We start from the raw sequence: 11,245 nt of genomic DNA, 5'->3' as shown, positions 1-11,245 counted from the left end.
ATATGTGAAGGTAAAGGGAAGGGTTTGGAGAAGGCAAAGGCAATGAGGACACCAAGATTTTTGGCATGGTTTTAATAGGTGGTGCTATCGTATATCCATGTTGATGGAGACTTTAATTCATGAAGGGTAACGGCTGCACGACAGCGCGAGTCCACGAAGTGCTTCACCCACGAATGGTCCACGAAGAAGCAATCTTGTCTATCTCATCATGGCCATCACGCGCGAAAAACTTGCGTCACTCGGGTAGTTCTTCATGAAGTAGGCGATCTAGTTGCCCTTACAAACTTGTTTCAACACCACATCTGTCGCAGGCTCCCAAGCGACAACTAACCAATCTAGGAGACACCACTCTCCAAAATATAATAGACAGTGTGTTGATGATGAACTCCTTGCTCTTGTGCTTCAAATGATAGTCTCCCTAACGCTCAACTCTCACATATTTGGCCATGGTGGAAGAAGAATTTGAGTGAAAAGCAACTTGGAGAAGGCTAGAAATAAATGTTCAAATGGTATCTGTTGATCTCAACACATGAGTAGGTGGTTCTCTTTCAGAAAATAAATGTTGGAAGTGTAGACACGTTCTGATGGCTCCCCTCTATGAGGAAGAGTGGGTGGATGGGTATATATAGTCTCCACACAAAATCCAACCGTTACACACTTTTGACCCATCTCAGTGGCATCAATCAGAAAACTCGATGGCACTGATCTGTACAAAAATATGAACGTTAGGAATCTCGGTGGGATCGACGTGAACAATTCGGTGAAACCGATGTGCTAGGGTTGAGGGCAAACCTCGTCTCGGTGGCACCGATTGCATCAACTTGGTAAGAACGAAGTGAAGCAATAAGGCAACAGAGAGTCAATCAAGCCATCTCGATGGGACCGATTGCAACATCTCGATGAGACCGAAATATTGCAATAAGCAACAGATAGTTGGCAAGGCCATCTCAATGGGACTGAGATCCATATCGGTGTGACCGAATTGCTAGGGTTTTGGCTGTGGCTATGTCAAGATGAACTTGGTGGCTCCGGATGGGAAATATCGATGGGGCCGAGTTGCGAATTAGGTTTTGGACATATTTGGATAGAGAAAATGACTGAGAGTTTTGGAGCAATATCACTAAGCACTTGAGCAACAAGATCATTAAGCAACACCTCATCCCCTTTTAATAGTATTATCGTTCCTATGGACTCAATGTGATCTTGGATCACTTAAACAAAAATGTAGAGTCTTGAGCTTTTGTCAATTCTTGTCCTTATCATTTTGAGGGGTACACATCTCTATTTTATGCCATGCCAATCGTTGAACATCTTGAAATATTTATCTTGAATGGATATTAGTTTAATGAGATATATGTTGTTATGAATTATCAAAATCATCCGAGGATAAGTTGCACTTTCAGCCATGCAAAAGTAAATAAAATTGCCATGCTTGTATGCAGGATGTCATGTTCTAAAGTGAAAATTTTCATGTAGTATAAAAATTGACGTGAGACACAATGACCTCTCGCCTCAAGTGTGTCGGGGAAACGACACCTATGGGATCACGCGGACCCCTTCTACGGTTTGGCAGGGAAGAGGAGTGCGCAAAGAGTAGATCTAACGATCAACACGAGGGATTTTTACCCAGGTTCGGGCCGCTAAGAAGCTTAAAACCCTACTCCTGCTTTTAGTGTATAGGTGTTCTTGACCTTCGGCTAGCTGCTACGCATGCAAAATGGGTAGGAAAGTCCAAAAGTCCCTCCCTACATCGCCTTGGGCCTCCTTTTATACCAAGGGGCTACCATAGTGGCGTACATGAATACATAAGGTGTAAAGTAGCTACAATGTACATGCTTATCACTGACGTCTTAGGACAAACACATTAAATGCGCTGTTTACGTGCCCCCTAACTTTATTGGGGACGGAAACAGAGCCCGTCCCATTCGTCGCCGCCTCGCCCCGTCTTGACACGTACCCCGGATGACGAGGCATGCAATGCCAAGCTGACTGGCTAGCCGCCGCGCTGGAGCGGTGGTGGGATCTTCACGAAGATCTGCATGCCACCACGCAGGTGCTTGCCAGGCTAGTCGCTGTGCTGGAGCTACTGCAGGGCGGCGGAACCTTGCCGCGGCCCCGCAAACGTCCCCAGCAAGGATCTTGCCGGGTCCTTGCAACCGTCCCTGGCAAGAGCCTTGCTGGGAACTTTGCCTTCTGGTCTTCACAAAGACCTGCATGCCACCAAGCAGACGCCCCTGGATCTTGGTCTTGACATTGTCGATGGTGTCAGAGCTCTCAACCTCAAGGGTGGTGGCCTTGCTAAGGCTTTGCAAACCATTTCGGCAAGGAGCTTGCCGGGGCTCGCAAACCATCCCGGCAAGAATCTTGCCCGGGGGGGGGGGGGGGGGGGGAGGGCTCAGTGTAACACCCTGGATTTTGCCCTTTTCTTTTTTCCCTTTAATTTTCTTGGATTTCTTGATTTGAATTGCTTTTCTGTGGCTATGTGGTTCCAAAACTTGGAAAGATCATGTCCTCCTAGGTTTTATAGTGGCTTGTCATCCTCATTTTCATCCTAGCCCAAATCCCAATATTCTTTTATTGGGAATATTCCTTTTCTAATAAAGGAATTATCCTATTAGCCCTAGGTTGTGAAGCAACCCATCTTTCTGTCACTCTCAAAATTCCCAAATAATTCTCATAATTTTATTGGGTCATATCTTCCTCAAATATGTCAAAATATTTCCTTGGCATCATCAAAGATAATTCACAAATATTCCTTTTCTGATTCTGCCCTAAGTGGTGGTTTGAGAAGGAAGTGTCAATTATCTTTTATTGTTTGATCCCAAACTTTTTGGACATCTTTTCCTGTCCATATCAGTGCCCCATGCCAAAATTCAACTCAATTTTCCTAGTAAATATTCCTGAGCAGATTTTCAAAGTTCCTGTCTGAGAGAAGTGATTGTGAAGGAAGTACTAGCTAGGCATATACAAATGAGTTGAAATTTTGCAAGGTCCTTCATATGATAAAATCACGACTCTCCACCAAATATGAGCTCATGTAAATCATCTATGTGAGCCCAACTCCAAATCTTAGTTTCTGGTCAGATTTTCAGTTTGTGAAGCAACTATATTTTATATTGCTTCAATTAAGCTGAAAATTTACCAGGACATTCTCATATCCATATCAACTCCCTCCACCAAGTTTTGGCTCAATCCATTACTCCATTTTCCCTGTGCAATGTTTCCAAAATTTTGATCAGAATGAAGCATTGTGAAGCAAGTCCCATTTTGGTATTTCCAAATGGCATGAAACTTTTAAAACAACTTCAGATGATCAAATAACCCATCTATCTTAATTTTCAGCTCAATCCAAGCTAGTATGTGAGCGCTACTTCAAAGTTTGCTATTCTGGTCAGTATGGCACGTTGCACTACAAGTACTAGCTAAATCCCTCGTTATGAGCTGAAACCTTGCCATCTTACTCACCTTGGTGAGTGATAAACCGCAATCAAATCTCAATCTAATCCTCCCGAACAATCCTCTGCAAATGGCATCAAACACCTTGCCGCCGAAATGTTTTGGCTCCTCCTGCAAATCACTTCTTTGCCCCTGGACCGAGTTGTTACCGCCTTTGAACTCAGGGTATCACGGTCTTTCTACCGGACATGATGTGGCCGCTCACCTAGCAACGCATATGCCAGTTCACGCAGTGACCACGGGTCACGACCAGCCAAACGCGTGCTCTGGAGTGTTCCTACCCCTGTTCTCTTCTGCTCCCTCCGCCTCTCGCATCCAAATCATGTCTGGTAGCTCACCCGTGCTTTTCTGCATCGACCTGAGTCGATGCCTCGCCCTGAATCACTACTGTGTGGTCGCCGTTGTCGCGCTCGTGCCACAAGTAGCCCCTGTCCTCCATTGTTTGCTAGCTTGAGCTCTCTAGAGCATCCCCGAGCCCTCCCCGCGGCCTATATAAGGACCCCCGAGGTGTTCCGCAGCCCCCAAGCCTCTCCCCGTTCCTCATTTGTCACCGGAGTCGTCCAATCTTGCCGGAGTTCGTCGCCGTCCACCATGGCCGCCTCAGACTTGGCTTGGTTCCGACCTTTATAGCCACTCCCTCGCCTCTCCTCCACCTCCTTGAGCTTCCTCGTGCTAGCTGCTACGCATGCAAACTGGGCCAAAAAGTCCAAAATTCCCTCCCTCCATCACCTTGGGCCTCCTTTTATACCAAGGGGCTACCACAGTGGTGTACATGCATACAGGAGGTGTAAAGTAGCTACAGTGCACATGCTTATCACTGACATCTTAGGACAAACGCATTAAATGTGCTGTTTACATGCCCCTAACTTTATCGGGGACGGAAACAGAGCACGTCTCGTTCGTCGCCGCCTCACCCCGTATTGAAACGCATCCATGATGACGAGGCATGTAATGCCAAGCTGACTGGCTAGCTGCTGTGCTAGAGCGGTGGCGGGATCTTCACGAAGATCTACATGCCACCACGTAGGTGCTTGCGAGGCTGGCAGGCTAGTCGCTGTGCTGGAGCGGTGGCAGGGCGGCAGAACCTTGCCGCGGCCCTGCAAACATCCCCGGGGAGGATCTTGCTGGGGCCTTGCAACCGTCCTTGGCAAGGCCTTGCTGGGAACTTTGCCTTCTGGTCTTCACAAAGATCTGCATGCCACCACGCAGACGCCCCTGGATCTTGGTCTTGACATTGTCGATGGTGTCAGAGCTCTCAACCTCAAGGGTGGTGGCCTTGCTAAGGCTTTGCAAACCATTCCGGCAAGGAGCTTGCCGGGGCTCGCAAGTCATCCTGGCAAGAATCTTGCCGGGGGCTCATCTTGTCTTCTATTCGCCTTGTATTATCCTCCAGCTGTCCCCATCAAGCCTTGCGCGGGTGCGGCTACAACAGCCCATGCACAAGTAAGGGGTACCAAAGGGCCCAAGCTTTAGTACACCGACAGGAGCCCCCAGGCCTGGGCCACACACGCGGGTGCGAGGCATTGTTGGGCTAGGCCCAAACAGTGCACGAGCACGCATGGCAGGGGTTAACTGATGTAATCATCTCGTCTGTTGTGCTTCCCCATGATCCGCATTGAGTGCACGACGTGGGGTGCGTGTGCGGAACGGTCGCAGCAGCAGCACGCCTGTGAAAATGCCTTCACATTGAACAGTAAAGAGGCATCCCCGCGCCTTCCCCATAAAAAGAGGAATCCACAGAGGCGCTGCTCATTTACCCCTCGCCTGTCCCAATCTAGGAACCGCAGCTGTCTTCCTCCTCGAGCCCAGAACAAAGCCTCCTCATCCGTCCGCCCCTCACGGTCCCACCATCCTTGGCCTCCTGCCCTCCCTTGGCTGCTATGGCACCCAAAGCGAGCAAGGGCAAGGAAGCGCCCAAGGCGGGCAAGGGAAAATATGTGTCGGAGAGTGAGCTAGTGAAGATGCGGAAGAGGAACGTCGTCTTCGCCCCGACACTCGACGCCCATGCGCTGAAGGATCGGTAACTGAGCATGTGGGGAAGAGCGACAAAGGGGCACCCCGCGTCATCCCTGCTTCGCGCCTGCTCTAGATAAATTCCCCTTCTTCGTCGATTATCTCTATTGCGGGCTCTGCCCTCCATTTTCTGATTTCTTCGTCGACATCATGTACACATTCGGCTTCCACCTCTTGGATTTCACGCCGAATGCAGTAGCTTGTATGTCCACCTTCGCCCACCTCTGCGAGAACCTTGCCGGAGTGATCCCCAACACAGCCCCCTTCCACCACTTCTTCATTCCTCGCATCCAGCCAGGAGAGGCCCTTTCCGGCTGCGTCGCCTGGATTCCAAGGGCATGGAACAAGGAGACGTACCCCAACGTGCTGTGGCGTGAAAAGTGGGATGAGTGGCGGGGCCGGTGGTGCTGGATCACGGAGAAAGATCCGCAACTGTTTTGTATGTGCCGGCAAACGAAGCTAACCCGCGACAACGGTTGGAGCGCCCTCGACCCTCGATACGGGGAGCTTGCAATCGCAATCGACAGGATCAAGCGCCTCAAAGCTGTCAGGCTCACAATCGAGATGATTGGCGCCGATTTCCTTCGCCGCTGCATCGGCCCTCTGTAGAACAAAGGGAGACCAGCCTGGGAGTACCAGAACGCAGCGAATATCATGAGGCCACGCCCTGGTCTGAACAACAACTTGACGGTGATGCAGCACGCCGCCCTCTGCCACAAGATGTTCAAGGTCGACGGCAAGTTCAAGTTGCCGACAAGAGTCATCCCCCTGTGCAACAACACCACCCTGACCTCGATCATTGCCATGATGCCGGCGTTCAACGCCAATGGCCTTGATCAAACTTGGGCCGAGCCATCCGTGGAGCAGGTGAAGGAGTTCTTCGACAACCTGTCGGAGGAGGCCATTCAAGAAGAGACGAACTTCATCCGTCCCACTACGGACGAAGAAGTGGCATACATTGCTAGCAGGGCGAAAGAGGCGGCCCTTGCCGAGGAGGCCGGCAGCGTTGGCTTCATGGAAGAAGAAGCCAGCGAAGAGGAGAACTTTGCCGAGTGGGGGAAGCTTGCCGGAGAGCACAATGGCGCAGCTGTCGGGGGCCCTTCCACTAAAGATACAGTGGAGGAGCAGCCGTATAAGGAGCCCCTAGCTCCAGAGAAGAAGAAGCGGGTCCTTCGGTGAGTTGGCTCCGTCGAGCCAGTCCGGCGAGCTTCCTCGCACGAAGAGGTCCCCGACAAGGATGTTGCCGGCAAGGGTGTGGGGCGGCAAGGAGCTCAACAGAAACCCGTACGCCAGACGAGGCGCACGACCGTGGCAGCGAGGAAGGCAGCTGAAACAGGCTCACATCAGCCTGCTGCTCCAGCCACGGCCAAGCGGCCTAGGTCCCCGTCTCCTCCCCCTCGCAGGAACACCATAGCAGAGGCTGACTTTGACCTCTCCTCTTTTAGCCCGAGGAGGGAGAAGAGGCCAGAAGAAGAAGACGAGTAAGTGTCCTACCGCTTTGTTTATCCCCTGAGCCTCTGATTTGGCTATCTTATCTTATTTAATATTGCCTTGGCCTGTCCCCGCAGAGACATAGAAACGTTGGCGCGGAGGATGGCGAAGAAGGCCAAGACCTCGACGGGCGACAAGCCCCCGACAAGCACCTCAAGTGCGCCGGAAACGATCACAATCAACCCGGAGTCGAGCCGATGACACAGCCCCAACCCAGCCCCTAGCGTGAGTCCATTACTCGTTTCCTGCAGGCAGGCGTTGGGGTACGTATCTTTACTACCGATATTGTCGGGTTTGCAGGAGAAGAAAAGCAACAAGGAGAGCCACCGAGGGCCGACCTTGACATGCCGCCTCCGTCAACCACACTGCCCAGGGATGAATCCCCGACAAGGGATTCCACCGGCGAGCCCACACACGGGGAGGAAGAGCTGGCAAGCGCAAGCGGTGGCAGCTCCATACCGGCAACGAATGTTGCCGGGGAGGGAGCCACCTCCCAGGCGCTCGTCATAGGTATACCGCCCGCTTTCGGGCACTCGCCATTCTTGCCGCATGATTTTCCTCTCTCCGCCTTCTGCTTTGAGCTTCAGCCTTGGTTTCATCTCGTTTCTCCTCCCTGGTTTCTAGATCCTCCCTTGACGGACCAGATGGATATCGACACTGTCATCGAGGAGACCGCCAAGGATGCTGTCGCTGAAGCCGCCAGGGTCGCTTCCAACGAGGCCGCCAAGGATGTGCAAGAAGAAGCCGCCACAAGGTCTGCTGGGGAGGCTGGCAAGGAGACCGGCGATCGTACTGACGACATTCCTGCCGCAGGAGCGCCTGGCGCTACATCGGCCCGAGAGCCCTCAGTTGCCGGGGAGACGGTTGTCGAGGACCAGTCGTCAACATCCGACCCCCCCAAGCAGGTACCTGAAAGTTGGCGACAACCTGTTCATCAACATCCCGCAGGAGCGCCAATCGAGGGAGAGGTTTTTGATGAAGAAGTCATTGCTGCTACCGGGCTCAAGATTGTTGACGAGCCGCATGCCAGCAGTAGTGGATCTAAAGAAGACCAGCTCCTCCAGGCCATGAGTGATAACTTCCAGAAGCTCCAGGTGCTTCACCACACTTGCAAGGAGAAACTGGACTACAGGGCAGCAATTGTCGACGCGGCAGAGGCAGACCTCCAAAAGCGTGTCGAGCAGATGCAGGTTTGGTTTGCCGAGGCCTGGCAAGAGCTGAGGACTGGCCGGGAGCAGCTGAGCCAATGTTAGGATGAGCTCCTTCTGAAGTAGTCCGACGTAAAGAAGGCACAGGAGGAGGCCGCTCAACAGGCCGCCAAGGAAGACACCCAACTAAGGGAACGTCGTGTCTTGCTCGATGCTCACGAAGAAGACCTTGCCGCTCACGAGGAGGCACTTGCTGCCAAGCTCTGCGACAAGGATGAAGAATTTGAGAAACTTGTCGCGCAGCGGACCCAAGAGCTGGAGCAGGAGCACAAGAAGACACTTGACGCTCTGGTCCTGGACCATGCTGGCAAGCTGAAGGAAGCCGTCAATGCCGCCGAGGCTGCAGAGGCTGCCAAGAACGAGCTGGCCAGGAAGGTGGAGAAGCTGGAGGTGGATCTGGAGAAGCATGGCAAGGAGATCTCGAGGCTCAAGAGAGACAGAGATAAAACTACCTATACCTTGGCGGAGTTGCAGACCACCATATCCGACAAGACCAAGCAGCTCTCCACAGCCAACGACTCCATTGTCGATCTGAAGCTGAAGCTGAGCACACTGGAGTCCCTTGAGATCAGCAGGGCTCGCGAGAAGACCCTGACCAAGAACCTCCAGGATGAGAAGGAGCTACTTGAGAGTGCCCCCGCCACTTACAATGACTATGAAAAAGGCATGGGGATCTGGACTGAGCGCCTCATCAATGTCACGGAGAGGCTCACATCACAACTTTCCACCATGGGCCTATCGAATTTCAGGTATTCCCACAAGGAGAGGGTGACTCTGAGCGCCATACTGACCATTTTCTTCGAGGCCCTCTTCGACGCCCTGAAGCTGCTCCACTCCAGCCGAGCAACCCAACTGGCCAACGAATCCCACAAACTTTGTCGGGCCGTCCTTCTCAAGGTGCTCACCAAAGTGGCGTACAGGAACCCCGGCCTCGACCTCACCAACATGCTTGACAGCTTGCGGAGGGATGCAGACCGCAAGGCGCTTGAAGAGCTCGTCGCGCCCATCGTCGACATGGTGGACCAAGTCAAGAGGGTGGAAGGCCAGCGCACGGACTAGCCGCTTCGCTTCTCCTTACCGCCACGAACTCATGCCTAAGACAATTTATCTTAAGTTAGAACTGTGGCGACTATTGATGTAATATAACTTGCTGTGTTTTGGATGAATGCATGCTATCTTTCTTGCCTGATCTCTCTCTGTATGGCATATACCCTACGCTTTATTGGGAAAAAACTTGCCGGTGCGCGCACCCTTGCCGTGAGCGCTTTGAGAAACGGATCCTTATCAGCTTGCTGGGGGTGTCGCTGCCGGCAAGATACCTTTTCGTTCTTAGTGCATCCACTTGGACCGTTGAGCGGACTCAAAACAGGGCAAGGGCGCAACCAATCATGACAAGGTTCCTTTGCGTGCAGGTTTTCCATACAAGAACCGAAATTGTTCAAGGAAAATAACCTCATATTTAAAAGAAATTTACTCAAGGTTTCACAACTTAGCCTTTTGCTGCTGTACTCTTTTCCGCAAGATGCCACCTCGAACGTTGCTTGTTGGTGTCCATACTCCATATCATCATCCCCCCGGCAAACTTGTATGCGAGGGAACCTTCTATTCTTTGAGAAAAAGAAAGAAGAGAAAATAGGAACATGGAACCTTGTTGGTTCATCAGTACTTGTCGAAACAAGTGTAGTCAAATATCCTGGACAAGCATGCATATAAATAAACATGGAAATTGACAAGAACTGTACATACTTAAACTTATTCAACTACGCATAGGGTCTGCGCCTGGCTCTATACATAGGGTTATATGCCTTGCTGGCAAGACTGGTACAAAAGGGGGTGTCCGGGGGACCCGGCAACCATGCCTTATGGGTAAAACTTACGAAGATGTTCGATATTCCAGGAGTTGCTCACTACAACGCCATCTTCGGTCTCTAGGCGGACTGCGCCTGGCCTGGTGACTCGTATTACCCGATAAGGGCCTTCCCACTTTGGCATCAACTTGTTGGAATTCTTGGTCGACTGAATGCGCTGAAGAACAAGGTCGCCTTCCTCAAGGCTTCGGGCGTGAACCTTGCGGCTATGGTAGCGGCGCAAGGCTTGCCAGTAGCGCACAGCTCGCACAGCAGCGTGAAGACGATCTTCCTCAAGGAGCGTAGCACCATCTTGCTGCAACTGCTCTTGCTCAAGCTCGTCATAAGCAAGCAGTTGAGGTGATCCGTATATGAGTTTTGTGGGAAGAACTGATTCCACCCCGTATACCAGGGAGAAGGGTGTCTGGCCGGTGGCTCGATTTGGTGTCGTCCTGATTGACCAAAGAACTGCCAACAACTCATCAATCCAGTGTCTTTGGCACTTGTGCAGCCTGTCGAAAGTCCTCGTCTTGAGACCCCACAACACTTCATCATTTTCCCTTTCTACCTGGCCGTTGCTCCTCGGATGGGCAAGAGAAGCAAAACGAGTTTGGCTGCCAAGGTCTTGGATATATTGCATGAAGGCGCAGCTCGTGAACTGTGTGCCATTGTCGGTGATGACTCTGTTTGGCACACCAAAACGACAAACTAGTCCTTTGAAGAACTTGACGGCTGACTGTGCTATCTCCTTTCTCAATGCTTCCAGTTCCGACCACTTTATGAACTTGTCGATTGCGACGTACAAGTACTCAAAGCCCCGACAGCATGGGGAAAAGGGCCCAATATGTCGAGCCCCCAAACCAAAAATGGCCAGGAAAGAGGGATCATTAAGAGCTTGAGCTGGCTGATGAAGTTTCTTTGAATGAAACTGACACACTTCACACTTGGTTGCCAGTGCAGTTGCATCCTGGAGGGCAGTGGGCCAAAAGAAACCTTGCCGGAAAGCCTTGCCGGCAAGAGCCCTTGATCCTATATGAGAACAACATATTCCCCCATGTATCTCTGCCAACAGCTCCAATCCGTCCTCCCGGGGAATGCACTTCAATTTCACACCATTCAGTCTTTTTCTGTACAGGACATCATCCACAAACTGGTACATGTTGGACCGACGGGCTATTTTCTCCGCTTCTTCCTGTTCCTCGGGGAGTTCCCGTATTTGGAGGAACTGAA

The sequence above is a fragment of the Triticum aestivum genome, chromosome 6A, assembly GCF_018294505.1.
Source record: "Triticum aestivum cultivar Chinese Spring chromosome 6A, IWGSC CS RefSeq v2.1, whole genome shotgun sequence".
Classification (NCBI taxonomy): Eukaryota; Viridiplantae; Streptophyta; class Magnoliopsida; order Poales; family Poaceae; genus Triticum; species Triticum aestivum.
The sequence above is the reverse complement of the archived record's forward strand: the minus strand, read 5'-3'. Positions refer to the sequence as shown.